Genomic DNA, 27,017 nt, shown 5'->3' on the forward strand with positions numbered 1-27,017 from the left:
TGAAATCTGCATTTTGGGCTGTCACCTCTAGATGCATTTTGGATGGTTTTCTACAGGGATGATGGGTAGATTGGAGTTGAGAACTGCATGAGTTATGTAAAGGGTTTTATTTTGCCGTATACCTCAGTTGGGCAAGTTAGACGTAGCAATGATTAGGTTATATGAAATATCTTCATCATGCCATGGAATCTGCTGGAGATTTGTAAATGCGTTGACTTGTCTAAAAGGTTAGACTTGTTTGTCTAACACAGGAAGTGACGTTGGGCAACATCTGGGCATACAGGTTATGACTGGAGCCAAAGAAACTCTTACACTCCAAAGCATTTTCTGTATTATCAAGACATTACAACCCTGCTCTATGGAGATCAGCCACCATAAAGGTATATGGTGAACGATGCCCAGCTCACAGCTCAATCACTTACTATCATTGGACACAATTTCATTCGATCTTCTACCCCTCTCTAGCTCTACCCTGTTGTTTTCTCAACACATTCATATCTCCCGTGTTAAAGGGAGTGTTTATAACAAACTAAGCTGGGAAAAGCCTCCACATTACTAGGGCCCGCTTGAGCACCTCTCAAGTCCATCATGCACCCACACACCAACCATATTTAGCACCAGGTATCTTCTGCTCTAGATACTGCCTTCACAGTTAAGTCTTGCTTGTAAAATGTACAGCACATTCCTTATACTTTTGTTAAGAATCTGATGGCATTCTCCCCAGAAAACTGGTCTGGAACCCTCCTCATGTGGCCAGGGAAAGGCAGACGTTTTCTGATCCCGACCGTGGGGGTGGTGTACTGCGGGAGGATCACGTGGGGGAAACAGACCAGGAAGGCTGGGATGAACCCCTTTTTTAACTTTTCCTGTAATCCCACCCTTTTGATGGCTTTTTGCCAAACAAAAGAAGTGGAAAAACCTAATTTTGATGAAACAAACTACATGTCCCAGAATCCTATAGCGACTGAGACGAGAAAGAGGGCTGAAGAGTCATGCAAATGTAGTAGGCAGGCAATTAAGCCAAACAGCCATTGCAGGAGTCAGGTAATTGAAACTAATGGCTCACACCTGAACCCAAATGCCAAACCTGTGAAGCACAAAAGACTGCTGCAGGAGAGGAGAGAAACAGAGAGCTGGAGCAGGAGTTGGAAGGCTGGCAACAGTAGTAGTAGTGGAAGAGCACGGAGCTGGCAATTCACAAGGAAGTGTGGTCACAGATGGGACGCCGGTACGTGGAGACCGCAGATTTCACCTGCAAGTTCTGAGAGGGTCCTGTGTTCTTAAAACCTGCATTGCCGTGGCTGCACGAGGAAGACATGCTGAGAGTGGAGTTTTACCCATGTGCGCTGATTGGCTGTGATGGCAGAGCCGCGCTGAAGCCTGAGGCACGCAGCAAAAGGCAAGCCGAGGGACTGAGGCATGAAGGATACTCCCAATTGGTGTGGCCGGACAGGAGATACCTGTGCTACAGAAGGGTATGGGTTCCAAGTGTGCCCATGGTGGCAGTAGAAGTCGAGAAAGTCGGAAAGTGAAGCAGCCCGCAACTTTCTGAAGCCAGTGAGCGAAGCTCAGAATTCAGGTTCACACAGTAAGCCTGGCTGGTAACTGTATCCAGCTCTAAAGTAACTTGCTTATGCTTGGAAACAAGTAAAAGCTGTTCATTTTTCTAAAATCCTTTCTAACAATTGAAATGTAGCATGCACACTAATAGTGAAAGCTGTAGTGTTTGCGTAAAAAGAAAAAGCACATCATTTCTATTGTTGAACATTTCTTCCTGTTACCAGAGTGGTCGAGTGTTTTTCATTGAAAAGGGAACACTTGTGAAAACCATTCCGAAAGCTTAACGTTGACTTTTCACCAGAGTTACAAGTGAATACAACATCAAAGGGAGGGCACATGTGGCCAATTGTGTTTCCAGAGAGAAGTCCAACATCATCTCTGTGAGATTGTCTGGAAATACAATTACTTGCAGTCCTTTAAGGTTACAGAGCTACCCTAAAGTGTGGTTGTGTGTCCCTAAATCTGTTTTCCCTTTGAAGACTGAAGCTTGTAGTATTCTGAACACTCATTCTTTAATTCCAGAAGTTGTTGTACTGATGAGAAGAACAAGCATTACCCAAGCCAAGAGGCACACCCTTTCCATAGTGAAACAAGGCATATTCAGATCTATCAACCTGATCTGTGAGGTTGTTAAAGGTCGAGTGTCCTCTGAAACAAGTGTGACATTGTTGTCTAAAGCTGGAAGAGTGAAAATACAGCTTCTGGGTAATTACTGGAACCAAGAAGGTGTGAGCAAAGCTGTGAAAGGGAGTTGGGTGCTTGCAAAGAGGAGTAAGAAGACCATCTGTAATGCTGAAGACTGTTGAAGTTGAAAGTCAGTCTTGGGGCAGAGGCTGATTATACTTGTGGCAGTAAGGCAGACAGAAGAGGCAAAGAGGTTGCCCTTTTCTTGGAGCATAGGAAAGAGGAGTGCCTTGCCTACCTGTACAGGTCAAAGTGTCTTGTCTTTATATGCCTAATAATTCTGAAGTATACAATTTATGCAGAAGTACCCGAGCTGTGGTGGTGGTGTATAGAACTGTCAGTGGATGCCACAGTGAAGTTGATTGACGTAGTGGCATACTGTGGAACAAAGGAGACTGTTCTCACAGTAGCAGAAGGGTGGTTGATAAGAGGAAAGCAGCAACCCAAAAAAGCATCTTGACAATTATACCAAATGTACTGCACAGGTTCTAAACAATTGTAAAGGTATAGAAGAAGAGGTTGTTAGCCTATTCTTTGAACTGTGGCAAAAAATCCAGGATTACCATTGGTGCTTTTTTCTTGACTGAAAATGGAAGGGGTATTTTTTCAACAGAAGCTGGAGAATTGTTACCAGTGGATTTGGGGATTTCTGTTTGATGAACTATTGTTTTGACTTGAAGCTTACAAAAACTGATTTAAGACTTTTCTTTTCATGATTGAATACTACGCAGTGGAATTTAAAACCCTGGGAAAGGGATTTACTGAGGACAAGTGAAGGTCATCCACATATTGTTCAATCATTGTTTGTCATCTGATGTTGTTTTATTATTTTCCTTGAATGTTTTGTTGTTTAGTGTGAGGGCCGGTTTGTCTATGTTAGGAGTTATTCCCGTCATTTTTAGACTAGGTAGGGAATTGCCTGATAGAGTAGGGCAAGCAAGGATTTATTTGCAAACATTTTCTTTAATAAAATGTCTAATCTTGAGAAAAATACCAGCAGTTGTCTGCCTCGCATTACTGACCACTCACACTTTCTCTCATGCTTACCAATAACTAATCGCAGTTCGGAAACATGCATCCCAGCTAACGCAATCACAATCCCTCATCACCTCATGTGTCCCCCCTCCCCCACTATGTTGTTTGTCCTCTGGCAAAACCCCCATTCCTGTCACCTTCAATCTCCCCCAACCCGTCTTCCTTTGTATCCACAGACCAAGTTCTGATGACACCCTGGTGGGTTACAATACGCCACATCTTGGACAAGGTTAGGCACTGTAAGATCTCTACAGTGGTGATGGGTGCAGTATAAATACTTAATAAAATAACATAACCTACATGTCATCTGTAATGTCCATGATTGCTGTGGTTTCGGTGTCCTCTTGCTCTGCATCAGTTTATGTTTGTCTTTGTCTGCCATAACCCTTGCTGTGCACAAAGGCCTTCTCTGTGTCATACGTTTTGTATAGTTGGTGTTTTCAAATGATATATTTAAATCAAGCAGGTATATTTAAAAATGTCATCAGTTTGATTGGTCAATGGTTTCCTCAATGCGTTTCGGGACAAGTAGATCCATTCATCAGAAGCTTTTTTCATACAATCTGAGTAAAAAGTATATGAGAGCAATGTCATTACATTTGTTTAAAAATTTGGGAAACCTTGCATGGGAAATTAAATTGACGTATATAAATATTTTGTAATTATACTTGATTGATTTAAATATAGCATTTGAAAACACCAACTTTGAAATGGTGCTACAAGTTTTTTGAATCCTTTTTGTTAAATGTATTTGACAATTTGAGATGAAAGTGCAGATTTTGAAATAATCACCTTATTCATTTTCCTCAGTTTTTGACTGTGTTGAGCCAAATGGTGTGCACCGTAAGGGAGTATGCCTGAACCTCAGGATACCTTGCTTTCTTTGTAATAAAAATGTCTTACTAGGTTTGCCTTCAGCCACTGGATTCATAAGCACTCTGTGTGTCCTTCATGGATGGTTTGTTCAAAATAAACATTGGCAAAGCCAACAGTTGTGGCTTTGGTGTAATTATTAGGCATTTGCCAGGCACTGCTATTAGATGCCTAGGTACTGCCATCATGTTGCTCCTGGTACCATCAATGGCCAGGTAATACCACTATGGCTGTGCCTGGCAAGTGCCTTTCCCATGCCTACACAAAAGCCCAAACTATTGGCATTGCCAATGCTTGTTTTTTATTGGTGCCAGACTGTTAACAGCTTGTTGCGCTTTTTTGACCCTGGCACTGAAATCTTGTTTAGTGTCTTTGTGTTTTTTGGTATTAGCAAAGAAAGGTCTCCAACTCAGTAGAGACTCCCATCCCTTGAACACCTTTATCCTGGATGAACAGGAAGTATTCTAAAATAGAAATGTTTCAGATTACCTGTAGTAATTATATACTCGTGAAAGTACTTCACATCAAAGTGAATCTAAAAATTCTCAGTTATGAGTTAAGGAACTTGGGGCTCCATACTCCGACGTGCAGCTGTCATTAGCTTGCTACGTGGGCACGCTAGGGAACGTTAACACGTGACTGGACATCGTACTTCATTAACCCCCTTGCAGGGCTTTAAGTGGGGTAAGAAATCGAGGGGGGCCCCTCATTTGGGGGCGTGGCTTGTGGGAGGGGCGTGGCCTAAAAAGTACGCAAATCGTAGGGTATACACACAAATATATATAAATGTTATATATTTGTGTGCGTACCTTACTATGGTTTGTGTACTTTCAAAGCCATCTTTTATAAACGTCGAGGAATCCCCAGGTTCGCCGAGGGTTAAAGACGCCTCGGCGACCTGGGGAAACAAAGGGACAATAACTGCCTCTGGTGACCTCTCGCGCGAGGGGTCACCAAAGGCAGTTACTATAACTGACAGAAGTGGCAGCCAGTCACAGCGTCGCTGTGGCTGGCTGCCACTTCTGTCGGCTTGCCTGACTTCATGGCAGGCGCATCTCCCGTCGCGGCTGCGGGCGCGACGGGATAATGCATTCCGCCAATGTTGCGGTTGGACGGGGGCCCCGGCAGAGCCCCGGCTCAGTCCCACTTTTTGGAGACTGCCAGGGCCCGGTCCCGGCAGGCCCCGGCCCACTTTAAGCACTGCCCCCTTGTAAAGTCTCCCGCGGGTACGCTTTCTCCGTGTTCTGTTGTATTTTGGAAATCTCTGCTTGGTGCAGGGTTAATCTCTACACTTTAGCACTTTTGGCGAGTACAGCCGTGGATTACGTTATATACACGCACTATTACAGTGATGGGCATGATTTACAGTGAGGTTTAGATTGTAACAGATTGGCGATCAACAGTATACAGTTAAGGTATTTGACAACACACAGTTCAATCACGGGCAGGTTAATGGCACTTTTTCCTTTTTTTGTTTTCGTTTGTTACATGGTGTCTATATTTTCTCTTCAGTGTTTCCAATATCGCTTTGTTAAACAAGAGGGGTCATATTGGTGCTATTGTCTTCAATAACAATTGGGTGACGTATGCGGTACACCCACCTATTTTCTGTTGTAAATGTATCTATTTATGTATTTATTTATTTGTTTCTAATGCGCCATAGCCCGCAGGCATCAGGGCGCGCAGCTAGACAAAGACAAGACAAGACATACATGGTCAACAGGTATATTTCTTTGTATTTATTTAATTGTTTATTTAAAGAATATACATGAGCAGTCAATTTATCTTGCTTTAAGTCCGTGTGCAAAAATATTTGTGGACATTCCCCACCTTACGCAAAAATACTAAATTAATCCTTTTGAACATTGTTTTTGATTACCCCTGAAGAAGGGAGTCTTCTCCCGAAGTGCATTTTTTTATTTTGTACAAAATTAAAAGAAGATGACTTCGAAGAAATTGAGGACTACGAGTATTCCATAAATCATTCTATTTTGCAATGTTAAAAATATTCGGAAATGATGTTATGTTATGTTACTTTGCATTTATATAGCGCCTTATGTATCATTGGTATGATCTCAAAGCACTGGTAGGTTGAACGCCCTCGGGAACCGCAGTTCGAGTCAGTAGAGAGAGGGAGAGAGAATCATAAGGTGCGTGGGTGTATCGGCTATGTGTGCAGCTGGTGTGGCACTTCTATGATAGCTGCTTCTTAGCAGTAGGTGCGGTGGTTGGGAGGTCAGGAATATGTGTCCATTCTGGTGGGTTGATACCCAGACCGATTTCTGGCTCCGTTAGGCCTGAGGAGACGCTTAGGCTAGCGGTGTGTGCTCAGCTAGCTGTGTTTAATTAGGATGATGAGGAGTATGTGGCGGGTGTTAGTATGAGAACAGCTATACCAAATGTGTCATAATATCGCTCTGTTCTAGTTCTCTGTATAGGAGAGAGGAGAGAGTAAGTGTGGTGGTGTGATATGGTGGTATACATCCTTTCCATGTACTCCCTTCGTTCTATGCACTCCAACCGTTCTATCTGTTCGGTACATTTTATCTGTTCCATGCACTCCCTCCGCTCCATGCACTCCCTCCGTTCCATGCGCTCTCTCCGTTCCATGCACTCCCTCCGTTCTATACACTCCCTCCGTTCTATCTGTTCCATGCACTCCAACTGTTCCATCCACTCTATCCGTTCCACATCCACTCCATCCGTTCCATCTGTTCCATCCGTTCCATCCACTCCATCTGTTCTACATCCACTCCATCCATTCCATCCACTCTATCCATTCCATCCACTATCCATTCCATCCACTCCATCCGTTCTACATCCACTCCATCCATTCCATCCACTCTATCCATTCCATCCACTATCCGTTCCATGCGCTCTCTCCGTTCCATGCACTCCCTCCGTTCTATGCACTCCCTCCGTTCTATCTGTTCCATGCACTCCAACCGTTCCATCCACTCTATCCGTTCCACATCCACTCTATCCATTCCACATCCACTCCATACGTTCCATCCACTCCATCTGTTCTACATCCACTCTATCCATTCCACCCACTCCATCCGTTCCACATCCACTCCATCCGTTCCACATCCACTCCATCCGTTCCATCCACTCCATCCTTTCCATCCACTCCATCCGTTCCATCCACTCCATCCTTTCCATCCTTTCCATCCTTTCCATCCACTCTATCCGTTCCATCCTTTCCATACACTCTATCCTTTCGATCCACTCCATCCGCTCCATCCACTCCATCCTTTCCATCCATCCCATCCACATGTTGAACAGGTGTTGTCTCTATCCGCACCATAGATGAGTCTATTGGGCGTACTTTCTAGATTCATCTTTAACACAGTGACGCTATTAGGCATACTCTCTAAAATAATAGAAGCTATAAAATCCCTAACACCCGTGAAAGCGCTGGGCTTTGATGGCCTGGGCATGGAGCTATATAAGGAATATCATGCCGAAACTGGCCCTGTCTGTTAAAAGTTTGGGAAGAAACAGTGGACCGAGACAACCTACCAGAGTCTATGAGGGAGGCAGTAATAACAGTGCTATTAAAGCCTAGGCGTCCACCCCATGACATGTCCTCGTATAGACCTCTTGCACTAATCAATTCAGACGTGAAAATATCTGGTCCACCGAACCAATGTGGCTTTGTTCCGACGCGGTCCACCACTTTGAATCTCTGAAGATTGTTTGGGGTTATGGCACAGATTGATCCTGGAGCATGGGCAGGCTTTTGACACTCCATGTCATGGGAATATTTGTTTGCAGAGCTTAAGAGCTACGGGATGGGCACCTATTTTCTTAAATGTGTCCGCTTGCTATATACCAAACCCGGAACCAAGGTCCTTACTAATCAAACCCTCTCCAAAATGTTCTTATTAGGTAGGGGTACCAGACAGGGTTGTCCGTTTTCCCCATATTGTTCGCTTTGACAATCAAACCAATGGCAGCATTTGTGCGGGAGAATCACGAACATAGGGGAATTAGAATGACAGTCCCAACCTAGTCTATATCACTATATGCTGATGACACACTCCTGTATTTTTGTAACAAACCTGGGTCCCATCATGACAGACATACATAAGTTCTCTGAATACTCGGGCTATAAAACCAACAGCTCCAAATCCAAAATATTCCCTCTTACACCTGCTACAGAATGCCTAGCCAATACTTACAACCTGAAATGGTCTCCTGCACAGATACGTTATGTAGGTATAATTGTGTCCAGGGACAGAAAAGTCCTTATACACGGACAACCATGACCAACTCTTCCAATCACTTATTGTTAAACTGCAAATATGGGCTATGCTCCCCATCTCCCTATACGGGCGGATTGCAGTTCTGAAGATGGTGGTTCTCCCCAAACTCCTCTATCTCTTTGGAAATATTCCGATCTGACCAGGCAGGGCGTTTTTTTGCTAGACTCCAGTCTGCGGCCACGTCGTCCAGGGGGGTCCTAAGGATAAAATGGGATTATCTGGTTGAACCGTACAGTATGAGGGGTATCGCAGCACCGGACTTTGAACTTTTTTACCTGGTGGCACAAGGCCAGTTTGCCAAGCACTGCTATGACCCATTGGACAATGCACCACACATCCCGATAGAGCGATACACAGCGTCACCAACCGAACTCCGATCCATCCTATTTAAAACACGACACAGGGATTCATGCAAATTCGACCCGGTCAGTGTCACTGTCCATGCCTGGTCCCTGATCTGCAAAAAAACTACAGGTAGAGGCACTGTATGACCCGAAGCCTCACTATGGAATTTCCCCAGAATCTCGCCCTCATTCGGTTGTCATTTGCAGAAGACATGGGATCCCAATAGGGAGATAGAAATGCGGGACATGTTTCTGAATGGAAAGTATGTGACGCTTGAAGAATTTGTTGACACAGACATAGGAGCTCAACTCAGAATACTCCAATACCATCGTTTGAAAGCAGAGTTCAGCGCTAGATGGCCGCTATTCCCGGATGAACCGCCATCTCATAAATGCATTAGTGTCGTGACCTCTGGGACCGGATCTAGCATATCCATGCTGTATGCTATGATACAATCACACTCCCATTCCTTGAATATAATTAAAGCAACCTGGGGGGCATACATGGGTGTGATGATTAAACGCCAGTCTCCGCTTGACGCAGTTTAAGATTCTGAATAAATTGAATTACACACCGGCCAAGATGGCCAGGTTCTCAGAAAACTGTACTGGGGAATGTCAGAAATGTGGGGACCAAAATGCTGACTCGTTTCATATGTACTAGGCCTGCACACATATTGCGGGCATATTACAAGAAATGTCTAATTTAGAATACTGCCTCTTCATACAGGATAAAGGTGTCCAGAGGACGTGAGTCTCTACTGAGTTGGAGACCAATCTTTGCTATATTGTTATTCTGTCCACGTGTCAGGACAGGGATTACCCCTCTGTACCCAAAGAACTTTACCCTTTTTGTCAGACATTGGACAAGTGATATAACTTAGGAGTGCATTGTGTTAACTTTTTCCCTTCTTGTCTTTTGGCGCCACTGTCTTTCTGCGCGTGCTTGCGGAACCATGAGTCTCTGTTTCCTGATGGTTCTTTGTTATTGGGTTGTGATTTCTAACACCATGTCTCCCTGTGCCCACACGTGGAGACAACTGTTCTTTTTGGTCTCGTTGTGCCAATGTTTGATTTTCTCTATTCTCCCTGTTTATTTTGATCTATTTCTACACCATCATTTTTCTCATACTTTTATGGGACGTCTGTGAGTGTACTGTGTGACTTTTGGGGAGCATTATGGGCACCTTTGATAATGTTTACTGAACTGAATTTAATGCCTTCCCTTGATTTAAGAGTCACAACGGATTCACTATGGTGGCATCCGCTAGTTCGGTGTCTGCAACATTCAGCTCTCGAGATGTTTTGGACTACAATCCCCATGATCATTTACCACTGACTATGCTGGCTTGGGCTGATGGGAGCTGCGGTGCAAAACATCTGATTAGCCAAAGGTTGCAGGCCCATGCCCTAGCCAATTCTAACACCCTTTCTGCTTCAACATCCTTGAGCCCAGAGATGTCTTCCGACCGTGTCTGGGTATCCTATATGTCTGTCTCCACGGTGTAGACCACCCAGCACTGATCTTTCCTAGTCGGTAGCATTTTCAGCTTATATTTTATGTATGCTGGGCATTAAACAGGTTGCATTTCGGTCCACAGGAACCGATGATAGCAAACAGTGACTCATCCACCATCTTACTGCTACTGCCAGGTGATTGGTGCACTAGTGCAAATGTAAAGTAGTGTCCTAGTTAACACTCTAAGACCCTCAATTACAATGTGTTTTTCTATGGGATTGCACCATTGTAAAATGCTTCTGTAAATCAGGCCCTAAGTGTTTGTGCCAGAGGTTTGCAGAGTGCAGAGAGACCTCCTGAGAGTAGACATGATACTTTGAAGTATTATTTACACTCATAGCGGTCACCGCGGCCCACATGCAAAGAACGACTAGGTGCCTCCACAGAGAGGCGTGGCTGGGGGGGGGCTAATGGGGGTGTAGCCCCTGATCTTTTGGTTGTAGCCCCAGATAGACTCTCAGGAGCTACAACCAAAATGCTAGCTATCCCCCAGTCCTGACAGCCCCGACATTAGCGTAGCCCCTGGTCTTTTCCAGGCGGCTCCACACATTGTTTATGCAGCATTGCAGTGCCAGGCCATAGCAAGCAGTGAGCATTTGTCGATGGCATATTGTGCCGGGAATTTGAATGCATTGTGCAAAGCAAAAAATTAGTGGTGATGGATACAATTGTATTTATTTATTACATTTTTATAAGCACCCAAGACCTGAAGGCATCATGGCGCTAGTACCTGTTAAAGTAGCATTCCATAAGGTAAATGAGGCATCAGTTACATAGTATTAGATAATACAATTGATGCATGACATTAGATAATACTGCTGAGGCATGATGAACGTAGGTCAAGTGTCAGTGGGTGAGTCGGGGAGGCGTATGACAATAGGTGTAGAATTGCATAGGGCCTCAATCATATTTGTTGGAGAGACGAGTTTTTAGGAGTTTTCTGAAAGTCAGGTAGGAGGGTTTGTCTCCAATGAGTGGTGGAATGAGTTCCAGAGTGATAGGGCTAGAACTACAAAGCTAGAGCCTCCCCTCATTTTTTGTTGAATCTTGGGTGAGTAGAGGAAGCGAGAGAAAGCGAGGAGGATGAGCGTAAGTGGCGTGTAGAAGTTGTTTTGTGGATGCCGGTGTTGTGGTAGGCAGGGGCCTTTAGTGAATGCATTTGGTGGCAATTGTGAGGGTCTTGAATTCTATGCACGCTTTGATGGGGAGCCAGTGGATGTCCATTCTTGCTTGTGCGATATGATAAGTGTGCTTTAGACGCCAGGTAGCTCTTAGAGCATTGTTTTGCAAGAGTTGGAGTTTGGATAAGTTATGCAGTAATCTAGTGTATGGCCTATGATGGCTTTGGTGAGTGCTAGACAGTTGATTGGTGGTAGGAATTTTCGGCTACAGTTGATGAGCTTAGTGGTGTAAGCAGCAGAAGAGGCAAGGGAATTGATGTGTTTGTGCATGTTGATTTCTGCATCAAGTAAACCCCAAGGGTTTTTGCATGGTTCGAAACCGGGATGGAATTGCCGTCAATAGTGAAGGAGGCATAAGTGTGGTTGAGTGTTTTTAAGCTGTGGGAGGAGCCGACAATGAGTATCTCCAGTTTGTCATTGTTGAGGCAGAGGTGTTGGTTAGTCATCCAATTTTGTATGATACTATTAGTTTGGCTGATCATGGCGGAGTATTGGTGGTAGCTACCTGTGAGTTATTGATATTGATATTGATATTTTATTTCTATCGCGCTTGTACACAAGTGTTTCAGAGCGCGACAAGGCAAGGGAGGGGAACAGGGGAGAACAAAACAGCGATCTTACTAGGCCCAGTGACATTGAGAACGCGCAAGTGCATGGGAGCAGGGGAGGGGAAAAGTGCATGAAAGGGGGGAGAAGTGGAAAGTGCGAAACAGAGGAGAAACAGATAAATAACAATAAATAAATAATAAAGGCAACAAACAGTGGTAGTGCAGCCAGCAATTTGCAAGTGCTAGGTTTAAGGCAGCAGACAGGGTAGGTCTGATAAGTGCAGGAAGAAAAAGAGGGGGCGCTGTATGGGTACAGATACAGACCCCAGTGAAAGGGGTGGCCCAGAGGCAGTGCAGGAGGGTGGCAGGGTGAGCAGGTACCTGGGCCCGGAGGACAGACGGTGGCCAGGTGCACGGTGCCAAGAGAGGACAGATCAGCAGGGGAGAGGGGGAGCAAAGGCAGAAGAAAAGAGGAAGGTCTTGAGGTGCTTCCGGAACCAGAGATGGTTCTCCTCAAGTTTTAGAGTGGCAGGGAGGCTGTTCCAAAGGGAGGCCCCAGCCGAAGACAGAGATCTACCCCAGCTCGTTTCTTTGTAAAAAACGACTGACCCTAAGGGAGTTGGAGGTAGAGGAGCGAAGAGCTTGTGAGGGGAGGTATTTGTGGAGGGATAGCTAAAGGTGTTTTGGACCCAGGCTCCAGAAAGCCTTTGGACAATGCAGAGGGTTTTGAATTTAATCCTTGCATCCACTGAGAGCCAATGGAGAGATTTCAGAGCTGGAGAGATACGATCCCAGGGCTCGAGGCCAAGGACAAGTCTCGCAGTCCTGTTCTTGATTAGTAGCAGAGGGCGACAGAGTAGAGGCAAGTAGATTTAGAAAGAGACTGTTACAATAGTCCAAACTAGAGAGAACCAGAGCTTGGGATACCAAAAGCTTCTGCGAGAAGGAGAGGAAAGGCAGAGTACCTCTGAGGAGGTGCAGTAGGAAATTTTATTTTTTAGAGACCTCAGAGATGTGGGCGTAGAAGGAAAGGGTGGAGTCAAAGATGACCCCGAGGTTCTTAACCTCGCAGGTGGGGGTAGGAGGAGGGCCAAGGGAGGCCGGCCAGAGAGTGTGGGGAAAGGATGATGAAGATTTGCCGATGAGGAGGATCTCCGTCTTGCTGGCATTCAGACAAAGGTCATTGGTGGCACACCAATCTTGAATGGCAGTTAGGCAATCAGAGAGGAGAGAGGGAGGGGAGGTGGCAGAGGGCAGCCTGAAAATGAGTTGAGTGTTGTCAGTGTAGAACTGGAAATTTGAGCAGAAAGTGGCAATGCAGTGGGCTAGAGCTGCCACGTATTGGTTGAAAAGCCAGGGCGAGAGGTTAGACCCCAGGGGAACACCACAGGTAGAGAGGAAGATAGATGAAAGGAAGGACCCAAGTTGGACCTGGGAGAGTCGATCTGAGAGGAAAGAGGTCAGCCAGGCCAGAGCCTGATCAGTGATACCCAGGTTTTCACAGAGATGGTTGAGCAGGATGGAATGATGTCTATGAGTTGCAGTCGAATCTGGATGTCGTCAGCGAAGTTAGTGTAGGGAATGTTCAAGTTGTCATAGTAGTCAAATAGAGGTTTCATGTAGATGTCGTAGAGTGTGGGTAAGATGCCAGAACCTTGGAGAATACCATGAGGGACTGGGATGGGATCAGCATCCACATCACTGATGTAGTCTATGGACGAGCAGTCGTTTAGGAAGGATTTAACCCAATTTGTTGCTTCTGGAGTGAAGTGGAATTTTGTTCTGAGGTGCTCGCTAAGGATGTCATGGTCGACAAGGTCGAATGCGGCTGAGAAGTCAAGGAGGAGGAGAAGGGCGTGGTTACCAGATCCACAGATGTTATGAAGCTGAATTTTGAGGTCTAGGAGGGTTGACTCAGTGCTGTGGCAGGGTTCGGAAGCCAGATTGGTGGGTTCCAAGTAGATTGTGGAGTTCAAGATAGGACTGGATTTGTGTGTAGCCGCTGCGGTCTAAAATATTGTGTATATTTGAGAATAGGCTGCATGTATGTCACTTAATATGATGCACAGGGTTTTAACTAGTATGTGTTTGAATCGATGACATTAACTTCAAAACATTATTTTGTTAAATGATGAAAACAGAATATTATAACACGGAACATATGTGATTTCCTTAGTGATGTTTCCTGGTGATTTCATCATTTTGTGAACTCAGGAGAGCTATCATACCATTTGAATGTGTATTTTTACCACCATTTTGGCTATGACAAGTCATAGCAAGCATGGGCAAGGCCAACAGTTGTTCCTTTTCCGTAGGCACACATTTTCCCCTATTAAAATGTTTTTCATATAACAACAGTATAAGTACTCTTAACAAAAAATAGGAAACAGAAACATAAGAGCCTGCCCTCTTGCTTTTAAAAACACAGCTCAACTGATATGTTTGGGCCAATAGTAAACATAGTCCCAAAGGACTGGCCATAGAGGCATTGTTACGGGGGGGCTAAGGGGGCTATAGCCCCGGGTCTTTTGGTTGTAGCCCCGGATAGAAGCTCAGGGGTTACAACCAAAAAGGCTAGCTAGCCCCCAGTACTGACAGTCCCAAAATTAGCATAGCCCCAGATCTTTTCCAGACGTAGCAACACCCCTGGCTGCCAAGGGAGGTTGCCACGGAGCCGCCTGCATCCGACTGCAATTGACCCATTACCTTTCAAACAGATGTTGTTGCAAGTAGAAATGCTGTTAAATTACTATGCTATGTAAATCACATACATGTAGCATGAATCTAGATAAGGGTCTGCTGAATTCCTGCAGTTAACGCATTACTTTTCAGACGACTGCAGGCACAAATGACTGTAACACCGCAGCCAGCCAATATAACATCGAGGTGGAGAAAAGGGCGCCAGGAAAACGTCCCTAAAGACATCAATGTAAAACACTGTGTTCTTCCGCAAAAATTACATTGTGGTTGGAGTTTCACTTTGAGGCATTGGGAGAAAAAATGGGGTTTGAAGCTGATTTATAGTACATTCTGTTCACCCATTTTATAAATGGAAGGTATGGTTCGTGTTAACTTGATTTTCCTTGCAATGCTTTTGCTAATGGAGGAAACCAATGTAATTGGACGATGATGATGACAACAAGTCAACACAAGGCATTAAACGTCAAGACAAATGGAAAACACCGCGTCCAGGACACTTTTCGGGCACTGACAGAACAGTGACAAACAGATGGCAATTGCACCAACACAATAGGGCCCTAATGTTCACCCATAGCAGCTTGCATGCGTCCAGGCAGCCCCCAGCTGCCAAAGAGAGCAAAGGTCACAGGAATGTGGCTGTAGCTTGCAGTGCTCTGCTCTGCCAAACCGAGGGCAGAGTTCACTTACTGCATCCAAAAATACGCTGGGAAATGTTCTAATTGTGATATTTGTACACGGCTGTTTTGTTTTAATAAGGAAAGCATGTTCGCCTCCAGTGTGTGTGCGTTTCTGTGGGAGAGGCCAGCTTCGAAAACAGATGGAGCCGAGACCACATCAGCAGCGCTGCAATTGGCCATTAGTTTTCAGAACATCACAGGATGTTTGAGGGAGTCGGTTTAGGAATAGTTTTGCAATAACAATGGGAGAACAATTTGCCAAAGCTGTGCAATCTGTGTAACCGAATAGTCAATATGCGTGCAGCATTCGATGAAATGTACACTGCAGTCGTGTCCCGGGGTGGCAGGTCCCCTCCACTCATTCTTTAATTCCAGAAGTTGTTGTACTGATGAGAAGAACAAGCATTACCCAAGCCAAGAGGCACACCCTTTCCATTGTGAAACAAGGCATATTCAGATCTATCAACCTGATCTGTGAGGTTGTTAAAGGTCGAGTGTCCTCTGAAACAAGTGTGACATTGTTGTCTAAAGCTGGAAGAGTGAAAATACAGCTTCTGGGTAATTACTGGAACCAAGAAGGTGTGAGCAAAGCTGTGAAAGGGAGTTGGGTGCTTGCAAAGAGGAGTAAGAAGACCATCTGTAATGCTGAAGACTGTTGAAGTTGAAAGTCAGTCTTGGGGCAGAGGCTGATTATACTTGTGGCAGTAAGGCAGACAGAAGAGGCAAAGAGGTTGCCCTTTTCTTGGAGCATAGGAAAGAAGAGTGCCTTGCCTACCTGTACAGGTCAAAGTGTCTTGTCTTGATATGCCTAATAATTCTGAAGTATACAATTTATGCAGAAGTACCCGAGCTGTGGTGGTGGTGTATAGAACTGTCAGTGGATGCCACAGTGAAGTTGATTGACGTAGTGGCATACTGTGGAACAAAGGAGACTTTTCTCACAGTAGCAGAAGGGTGGTTGATAAGAGGAAAGCAGCAACCCAAAAAAAGCATCTTGACAATTATACCAAATGTACTGCACAGGTTCTAAACAATTGTAAAGTTATAGAAGAAGAGGTTGTTAGCCTATTCTTTGAACTGTGGCAAAAAATCCAGGATTACCATTGGTGCTTTTTTCTTGACTGAAAATGGAAGGGGTATTTTTTCAACAGAAGCTGGAGAATTGTTACCAGTGGATTTGGGGATTTCTGTTTGATGAACTATTGTTTTGACTTGAAGCTTACAAAAACTGATTTAAGACTTTTCTTTTCATGATTGAATACTATGCAGTGGAATTTAAAACCCTGGGAAAGGGATTTACTGAGGACAAGTGAAGGTCATCCACATATTGTTCAATCATTGTTTGTCATCTGATGTTGTTTTATTATTTTCCTTGAATGTTTTGTTGTTTAGTGTGAGGGCCGGTTTGTCTATGTTAGGAGTTATTCCCGTCATTTTTAGACTAGGTAGGGAATTGCCTGATAGAGTAGGGCAAGCAAGGATTTATTTGCAAACATTTTCTTTAATAAAATGTCTAATCTTGAGAAAAATACCAGCAGTTGTCTGCCTCGCATTACTGACCACTCACACTTTCTCTCATGCTTACCAATAACTAATCGCAGTTCGGAAACATGCATCCCAGCTAACGCAATCACAATCCCTCATCACCTCATGTGTCCCCCCTCCCCCACTATGTTGTTTGTCCTCTGGCAAAACCCCCATTCCTGTCACCTCCAATCTCCCCCAACCCGTCTTCCTTTGTATCCACAGACCAAGTTCTGATGACACCCTGGTGGGTTACAATACGCCACATCTTGGACAAGGTTAGGCACTGTAAGATCTCTACAGTGGTGATGGGTGCAGTATAAATACTTAATAAAATAACATAACCTACATGTCATCTGTAATGTCCATGATTGCTGTGGTTTCGGTGTCCTCTTGCTCTGCATCAGTTTATGTTTGTCTTTGTCTGCCATAACCCTTGCTGTGCACAAAGGCCTTCTCTGTGTCATACGTTTTGTATAGTTGGTGTTTTCAAATGATATATTTAAATCAATCAGGTATATTTAAAAATGTCATCAGTTTGATTGGTCAATGGTTTCCTCAATGCGTTTCGGGACAAGTAGATCCATTCATCAGAAGCTTTTTTCATACAATCTGAGTAAAAAGTATATGAGAGCAATGTCATTACATTTGTTTAAAAATTTGGGAAAAATTGCATGGGAAATTAAATTGACGTATATAAATATTTTGTAATTATACTTGATTGATTTAAATATAGCATTTGAAAACACCAACTTTGAAATGGTGCTACAAGTTTTTTTGAATCCTTTTTCTTAAATGTATTTGACAATTTGAGATGAAAGTGCAGATTTTGAAATAATCACCTTATTCATTTTCCTCAGTTTTTGACTGTGTTGAGCCAAATGGTGTGCACCGTAAGGGAGTATGCCTGAACCTCAGGATACCTTGCTTTCTTTGTAATAAAAATGTCTTACTAGGTTTGCCTTCAGCCACTGGATTCATAAGCACTCTGTGTGTCCTTCATGGATGGTTTGTTCAAAATAAACATTGGCAAAGCCAACAGTTGTGGCTTTGGTGTAATTATTAGGCATTTTCCAGGCACTGCTATTAGATTCCTAGGTACTGCCATCAAGTTGCTCCTGGTACCATCAATGGCCAGGTAATACCACTATGCCTGTGCCTGGCAAGTGCCTTTCCCATGCCTACACAAAAGCCCAAACTATTGGCATTGCCAATGCTTGTTTTTTATTGGTGCCAGACTGTTAACAGCTTGTTGCGCTTTTTTGACCCTGGCACTGAAATCTTGTTTAGTGTCTTTGTGTTTTTTGGTATTAGCAAAGAAAGGTCTCCAACTCAGTAGAGACTCCCGTCCCTTGAACACCTTTATCCTGGATGAACAGGAAGTATTCTAAAATAGAAATGTCTCAGATTACCTGTAGTAATTACATACTCGTGAAAGTACTTCACATCAAAGTGAATCTAAAAATTCTCAGTTATGAGTTAAGGAACTTGGGGCTCCATACTTCGACGTACAGCTGTCATTAGCTTGCTATGTGGGCACGCTAGGGAACGTTAACACGTGACTGGACATCGTACTTCATTAACCCCCTTGCAGGGCTTTAAGTGGAGTAAGAAATCGAGGGGGGGCCCTCATTTGGGGGCGTGGCTTGTGGGAGGGGCGTGGCCTAAAAAGTACGCAAATCGTAGGGTATACACACAAATATATATAAATGTTATATATTTGTGTGCGTACCTTACTATGGTTTGTGTACTATGCAAGCCATCTTTTCTAAACATAGAGATATGTAACATATTTCTACGTTTATAAAAGATGGCTTGCAAAGTACACAAACCATAGTAAGGTACGCACACAAATATATAACATTAAAATATATTTGTGTGCATACCCTACGGTTTGCCTAGTTTTCAGGCCATCTTTTTTTTTTAAAAAGATTTCGGGTTTATAAAAGATGGCTTTGAAAGTACACAATTCAAGCCATCTTTTATAAAGCTTTGACTACGGACAAAATTGTCCGTCGACAAAGCTTTATAAAAGATGGCTTGAAATGTGTACTTTCAAAGCCATCTTTTATAAACGTTGAGGAATCCCCAGGTTCGCCGAGGGTTAAAGACGCCTCGGCGACCTGGGGAAACAAAGGGACAGTAACTGTCTCTGGTGACCTCTCGGGCGAGGGGTCACCAAAGGCAGTTACTATGACTGACAGAAGTGGCAGCCAGTCACAGCGTCGCTGTGGCTGGCTGCCACTTCTGTCGGCTCGCCTGACTTCATGGCAGGCGCATCTCCCGTCGCGGCTGCGGCCGCGACGGGATAATGCATTCCGCCAATGTTGCGGTTGGACGGGGGCCCCGGCAGAGCCCCGGCTCAGTCCCACTTTTTGGAGACTGCCGGGGCCCAGCCCCGGCAGGCCCCGGCCCACTTTAAGCACTGCCCCCTTGTAAAGTCTCCCGCGGGTACGCTTTCTCCGCGTTCTGTTGTATTTTGGAAATCTCTGCTTGGTGCAGGGTTAATCTCTACACTTTAGCACTTTTGGCGAGTACAGCCGTGGATTACGTTATATACACGCACTATTACAGTGATGGGCATGATTTACAGTGAGGTTTAGATTGTAACAGATTGGCGATCAACAGTATACAGTTAAGGTATTTGACAACACACAGTTCAATCACGGGCAGGTTAATGGCACTTTTTCCTTTTTTTGTTTTCGTTTGTTACATGGTGTCTATATTTTCTCTTCAGTGTCTCCAATATCGCTTTGTTAAACAAGAGGGGTCATATTGGTGCTATTGTCTTCAATAACAATTGGGTGACGTATGCGGTACACCCACCTATTTTCTGTTGTAAATGTATCTATTTATGTATTTATTTATTTGTTTCTAATGCGCCATAGCCCGCAGGCATCAGGGCGCGCAGCTAGACAAAGACAAGACAAGACATACATGGTCAACAGGTATATTTCTTTGTATTTATTTAATTGTTTATTTAAAGAATATACATGAGCAGTCAATTTATCTTGCTTTAAGTCTGTGTGCAAAAATATTTGTGGACATTCCCCACCTTACGCAAAAATACTAAATTAATCCTTTTGAACATTGTTTTTGATTACCCCTGAAGAAGGGAGTCTTCTCCCGAAGTGCATTTTTTTATTTTGTACAAAATTAAAAGAAGATGACTTCGAAGAAATTGAGGACTACGAGTATTCCATAAATCATTCTATTTTGCAATGTTAAAAATATTCGGAAATGATGTTATGTTATGTTACTTTGCATTTATATAGCGCCTTATGTATCATTGGTATGATCTCAAAGCACTGGTAGGTTGAACGCCCTCGGGAACCGCAGTTCGAGTCAGTAGAGAGAGGGAGAGAGAATCATAAGGTGCGTGGGTGTATCGGCTATGTGTGCAGCTGGTGTGGCACTTCTATGATAGCTGCTTCTTAGCAGTAGGTGCGGTGGTTGGGAGGACAGGAATATGTGTCCATTCTGGTGGGTTGATACCCAGACCGATTTCTGGCTCCGTTAGGCCTGAGGAGACGCTTAGGCTAGCGGTGTGTGCTCAGCTAGCTGTGTTTAATTAGGATGATGAGGAGTATGTGGCGGGTGTTAGTATGAGAACAGCTATACCAAATGTGTCATAATATCGCTCTGTTCTAGTTCTCTGTATAGGAGAGAGGAGAGAGTAAGTGTGGTGGTGTGATATGGTGGTATCCATCCTTTCCATGTACTCCCTTCGTTCTATGCACTCCATCCGTTCTATCTGTTCGGTACATTTTATCTGTTCCATGCACTCCCTCCGTTCCATGCACTCCCTCCGTTCCATGCGCTCTCTCCGTTTCATGCGCTCTCTCCGTTCCATTTCTATACACTCCCTCCGTTCTATCTGTTCCATGCACTCCAACTGTTCCATCCACTCTATCCGTTCCACATCCACTCCATCCGTTCCATCTGTTCCATCCGTTCCATCCACTCCATCTGTTCTACATCCACTCCATCCATTCCATCCACTATCCATTCCATCCACTCCATCCGTTCTACATCCACTCCATCCATTCCATCCACTCTATCCATTCCATCCACTATCCGTTCCATGCACTCCCTTCGTTCCATGCGCTCTCTCCGTTCCATGCACTCCCTCCGTTCTATGCACTCCCTCCGTTCTATCTGTTCCATGCACTCCAACCGTTCCATCCACTCTATCCGTTCCACATCCACTCTATCCATTCCACATCCACTCCATCCGTTCCATCCACTCCATCTGTTCTACATCCACTCCATCCATTCCACCCACTCTATCCATTCCATCCACTATCCGTTCCATCCACTCCATCCGTTCCACATCCACTCCATCCGTTCCATCCACTCCATCCTTTCCATCCACTCTATCCGTTCCATCCTTTCCATACACTCTATCCTTTCGATCCACTCCATCCGTTCCATCCACTCCATCCTTTCCATCCATCCCATCCACATGTTGAACAGGTGTTGTCTCTATCCGCACCATAGATGAGGCTATTGGGCGTACTTTCTAGATTCATCTTTAACACAGTGACGCTATTAGGGCGCACTCAATGATGTTGGGAATACCTTCTAGGTTCAACTTTAACACAGTGACGCTATTAGGCATACTCTCTAAAATAATAGAAGCTATAAAATCCCTAACACCCGTGAAAGCGCTGGGCTTAGATGGCCTGGGCATGGAGCTATATAAGGAATATCATGCCGAAACTGGCCCTGACTGTTAAAAGTTTGGGAAGAAACAGTGGACCGCGACATCCTACCAGAGTCTATGAGGGAGGCAGTAATAACAGTGCTATTAAAGCCTAGGCGTCCACCCCATGACATGTCCTCGTATAGACCTCTTGCACTAATCAATTCAGACGTGAAAATATTCGCTAAGGTCCTAGCCACTCAGCTCCTCCCTAGCATACCCCGACTGGTCCACCGAACCAATGGGGCTTTGTTCCGACGCGGTCCACCACTTTGAATCTCTGAAGATTGTTTGGGGTTATGGCACAGATTGATCCTGGAGCATGGGCAGGCTTTTGACACTCCATGTCATGGGAATATTTGTTTGCAGAGCTTAAGAGCTACGGGATGGGCACCTATTTTCTTAAATGTGTCCGCTTGCTATATACCAAACCCGGAACCAAGGTCCTTACTAATCAAACCCTCTCCAAAATGTTCTTATTAGGTAGGGGTACCAGACAGGGTTGTCCGTTTTCCCCATATCGTTTGCTTTGACAATCAAACCAATGGCAGCATTTGTGCGGGAGAATTACGGACATAGGGGAATTAGAATGACAGTCCCAACCCAGTCTATATCACTATATGCTGATGACACACTCCTGTATTTTTGTAACGAACCCGAGTCCCATCATGACAGACATACATAAGTTCTCTGAATACTCGGGCTATAAAACCAACAGCTCCAAATCCAAAATATTCCCTCTTACACCTGCTACAGAATGCCTAGCCAATACTTACAACCTGAAATGGTCTCCTGCACAGATATGTTATGTGGGTATAATTGTGTCCAGGGACAGAAAAGTCCTTATACACGGACAACCATGACCAACTCTTGCAATCACTTATTGTTAAACTGCAAATATGGGCTATGCTCCCCATCTCCCTATACGGGCGGATTGCAGTTCTGAAGATGGTGGTTCTCCCCAAACTCCTCTATCTCTTTGGAAATATTCCGATCTGACCAGGCAGGGCGTTTTTTTGCTAGACTCCAGTCTGCGGCCACGTCGTCCAGGGGGGTCCTAAGGATAAAATGGGATTATCTGGTTGAACCGTACAGTATGAGGGGTATCGCAGCACCGGACTTTGAACTTTTTTACCTGGTGGCACAAGGCCAGTTTGCCAAGCACTGGTATGACCCATTGGACAATGCACCACACATCCCGATAGAGCGATACACAGCGTCACCAACCGAACTCCGATCCATCCTATTTAAAACACGACACAGGGATTCATGCAAATTCGACCCGGTCAGTGTCACTGTCCATGCCTGGTCCCTGATCTGCAAAAAAACTACAGGTAGAGACACTGTATGACCCGGAAGCCTCACTATGGAATTTCCCCAGAATCTCGCCCTCATTCGGTTGTCATTTGCAGAAGACATGGGATCCCAATAGGGAGATAGAAATGCGGGACATGTTTCCGAATGGAAAGTATGTGACGCTTGAAGAATTTGTTGACACAGTCGTAGGAGCTCAACTCAGAATACTCCAATACCATCGCTTGAAAGCAGAGTTCAGCGCTAGATGGCCGCTATTCCCGGATGAACCGCCATCTCATAAATGCATTAGTGTCGTGACCTCTGGGACCGGATCTAGCATATCCATGCTCTATGCTATGATACAATCACACTCCCATTCCTTGAATATAATTAAAGCAACCTGGGGGGCATACATGGGTGTGACGATTAAACGCCAGTCTCCGCTTGACGCAGTTTAAGATTCTGAATAAATTGAATTACACACCGGCCAAGATGGCCAGGTTCTCAGAAAACTGTACTGGGGAATGTCAGAAATGTGGGGACCAAAATGCTGACTCGTTTCATATGTACTGGGCCTGCACACATATTGCGGGCATATTACAAGAAATGTCTAATTTAGAATACTGCCTCTTCATACAGGATAAAGGTGTCCAGAGGACGTGAGTCTCTACTGAGTTGGAGACCAATCTTTGCTATATTGTTATTCTGTCCACGTGTCAGGACAGGGATTACCCCTCTGTACCCAAAGAACTTTACCCTTTTTGTCAGACATTGGACAAGTGATATAACTTAGGAGTGCATTGTGTTAACTTTTTCCCTTCTTGTCTTTTGGCGCCACTGTCTTTCTGCGCGTGCTTGCGGAACCATGAGTCTCTGTTTCCTGATGGTTCTTTGTTATTGGGTTGTGATTTCTAACACCATGTCTCCCTGTGCCCACACATGGAGACAACTGTTCTTTTTGGTCTCGTTGTGCCAATGTTTGATTTTCTCTATTCTCCCTGTTTATTTTGATCTATTTCTACACCATCATTTTTCTCATACTTTTATGGGACGTCTGTGAGTGTACTGTGTGACTTTTGGGGAGCATTATGGGCACCTTTGATAATGTTTACTGAACTGAATTTAATGCCTTCCCTTGATTTAAGAGTCACAACGGATTCACTATGGTGGCATCCGCTAGTTCGGTGTCTGCAACATTCAGCTCTCGAGATGTTTTGGACTACAATCCCCATGATCATTTACCACTGACTATGCTGGCTTGGGCTGATGGGAGCTGCGGTGCAAAACATCTGATTAGCCAAAGGTTGCAGGCCCATGCCCTAGCCAATTCTAACACCCTTTCTGCTTCAACATCCTTGAGCCCAGAGATGTCTTCCGACCGTGTCTGGGTATCCTATATGTCTGTCTCCACGGTGTAGACCACCCAGCACTGATCTTTCCTAGTCGGTAGCATTTTCAGCTTATATTTTATGTATGCTGGGCATTAAACAGGTTGCATTTCGGTCCACAGGAACCGATGATAGCAAACAGTGACTCATCCACCATCTTACTGCTACTGCCAGGTGATTGGTGCACTAGTGCAAATGTAAAGTAGTGTCCTAGTTAACACTCTAAGACCCTCAATTACAAAGTGTTTTTCTATGGGATTGCACCATTGTAAAATGCTTCTGTAAATCAGGCCCTAAGTGTTTGTGCCAGAGGTTTGCAGAGTGCAGAGAGACCTCCTGAGAGTAGACATGATACTTTGAAGTATTATTTACACTCATAGCGGTCACCGCGGCCCACATGCAAAGAACGACTAGGTGCCTCCACAGAGAGGCGTGGCTGGGGGGGGCTAATGGGGGTATAGCCCCTGATCTTTTGGTTGTAGCCCCAGATAGACTCTCAGGAGCTACAACCAAAATGCTAGCTATCCCCCAGTCCTGACAGCCCCGACATTAGCGTAGCCCCTGAGAGAGGACAGATCAGCAGAGGAGAGGGGGAGCAAAGGCAGAAGAAAAGAGGGATTGTTACGGGGGGCTAAGGGGGCTATAGCCCCGGGTCTTTTGGTTGTAGCCCCGGATAGAAGCTCAGGGGTTACAACCAAAAAGGCTAGCTAGCCCCCAGTACAGACAGTCCCAAAATTAGCATAGCCCCGGATCTTTTCCAGACGTAGCAACACCCCTGGCTGCCAAGGGAGGTTGCCACGGAGCCGCCTGCATCCGACTGCAATTGACCCATTACCTTTCAAACAGATGTTGTTGCAAGTAGAAATGCTGTTAAATTACTATGCTATGTAAATCACATACATGTAGCATGAATCTAGATAAGGGTCTGCTGAATTCCTGCAGTTAACGCATTACTTTTCAGACGACTGCAGGCACAAATGACTGTAACACCGCAGCCAGCCAATATAACAAGAGGTGGAGAAAAGGGCGCCAGGAAAACGTCCCTAAAGACATCAATGTAAAACACTGTGTTCTTCCGCAAATGCTATCAAAGTGTGCCAACCTCCTCTGCAGAATGCTGTACTGTTCGCTTTGTCTTAAAGAGGTGTTGCTAAAAAGACGCCTAGGAGCCAAAACTAAAAATTACATTGTGGTTGGAGTTTCACTTTGAGGCAATGGGAGAAAAAATGGGGTTTGAAGCTGATTTATAGTACATTCTGTTCACCCATTTTATAAATGGAAGGTATGGTTCGTGTTAACTTGATTTTCCTTGCAATGCTTTTGCTAATGGAGGAAACCAATGTAATTGGACGATGATGATGACAACAAGTCAACACAAGGCATTAAACGTCAAGACAAATGGAAAACACCGCGTCCAGGACACTTTTCGGGCACTGACAGAACAGTGACAAACAGATGGCAATTGCACCAACACAATAGGGCCCTAATGTTCACCCATAGCAGCTTGCATGCGTCCAGGCAGCCCCCAGCTGCCAAAGAGAGCAAAGGTTACAGGAATGTGGCTGTAGCTTGCAGTGCTCTGCTCTGCCAAACCGAGGGCAGAGTTCACTTACTGCATCCAAAAATACGCTGGGAAATGTTCTAATTGTGATATTTGTACACGGCTGTTTTGTTTTAATAAGGAAAGCATGTTCGCCTCCAGTGTGTGTGCGTTTCTGTGGGAGAGGCCAGCTTCGAAAACAGATGGAGCCGAGACCACATCAGCAGCGCTGCAATTGGCCATTAGTTTTCAGAACATCACAGGATGTTTGAGGGAGTCGGTTTAGGAATAGTTTTGCAATAACAATGGGAGAACAATTTGCCAAAGCTGTGCAATCTGTGTAACCGAATAGTCAATATGCGTGCAGCATTCGATGAAATGTACACTGCAGTCGTGTCCCGGGGTGGCAGGTCCCCTCCAGGTCAGCCTTCCACCCGCTTCTCTTCAACTGCCGTTACTGGAGCCCTCTCATATTGCGATGCTCCATTGCCATGGAGACGCAGCTGAAAGGGGCCGAGTCGGAAAATAAAGGTGGCATCGGAGATTGCAGCCTTTGTCTGCATTCCAAGATGTCTCCCTGACCTTCAAAATAGTGTCATAAAAAAGTCACAACCCAGAAGATGACAAGCACCGGCTTTAGCTTATGGCTGGCGCACTGGCCAGGCCTCCATTTTTTCAACTTATCCCAAACCAAAAAGTGATGGATGAAAATGCTTTGAATCCATCACAACCAGTGAGATTGGTCTGCGGAGCTTTTCATTCTATAAACCTTTGGCCCATCATATAGAATGGGTCCAGCCGTATGCAAATCAATCTTGGCTCTGCCACCAATGGGAGCAGTGAGACATAAACTGCTAGACCATGTCCCCGCTGCTTCGGAGCACGAGCAACTCCAGTCATATTATATTACACAATTGTTGGGTCCCACCGATGTAGTGCAGCTTAATTCCCTAGCGTTAGCGAGTAAGGGACCTATATCGGGGCGAACCCTCTCTCACTTAGGTAGACACACTAAAACCAAAAAAAGTGATTGGTGGGAAGTAGTAGATCAATCATAATCACCGGCATTGCTCTGAGCAGCCTTCCATGCAAATCACTCTCACTACCAACTGATGCCATCTGGACAAACAGGATTGCTAATGGGCTTAAGCCTCAAGGGATGATACCAGAGGCCC

The 27,017-nt window shown here is 44.8% G+C and overlaps 1 protein-coding gene across 4 annotated transcripts in view; it reads right to left on the bottom strand.

Moving 5' to 3' along the window:
- The window catches only part of RBPMS (RNA binding protein, mRNA processing factor), an 817,626-nt gene that overhangs the window by 689,989 nt on the left and 100,620 nt on the right, over positions 1-27,017 (bottom strand). The gene's annotated exons all lie outside the window — the stretch shown is intronic.

This window comes from Ambystoma mexicanum, chromosome 6p (genome assembly GCF_040938575.1).
Source record: "Ambystoma mexicanum isolate Mex_15411 chromosome 6p, UKY_AmexF1_1, whole genome shotgun sequence".
NCBI lineage: Eukaryota > Metazoa > Chordata > Amphibia > Caudata > Ambystomatidae > Ambystoma > Ambystoma mexicanum.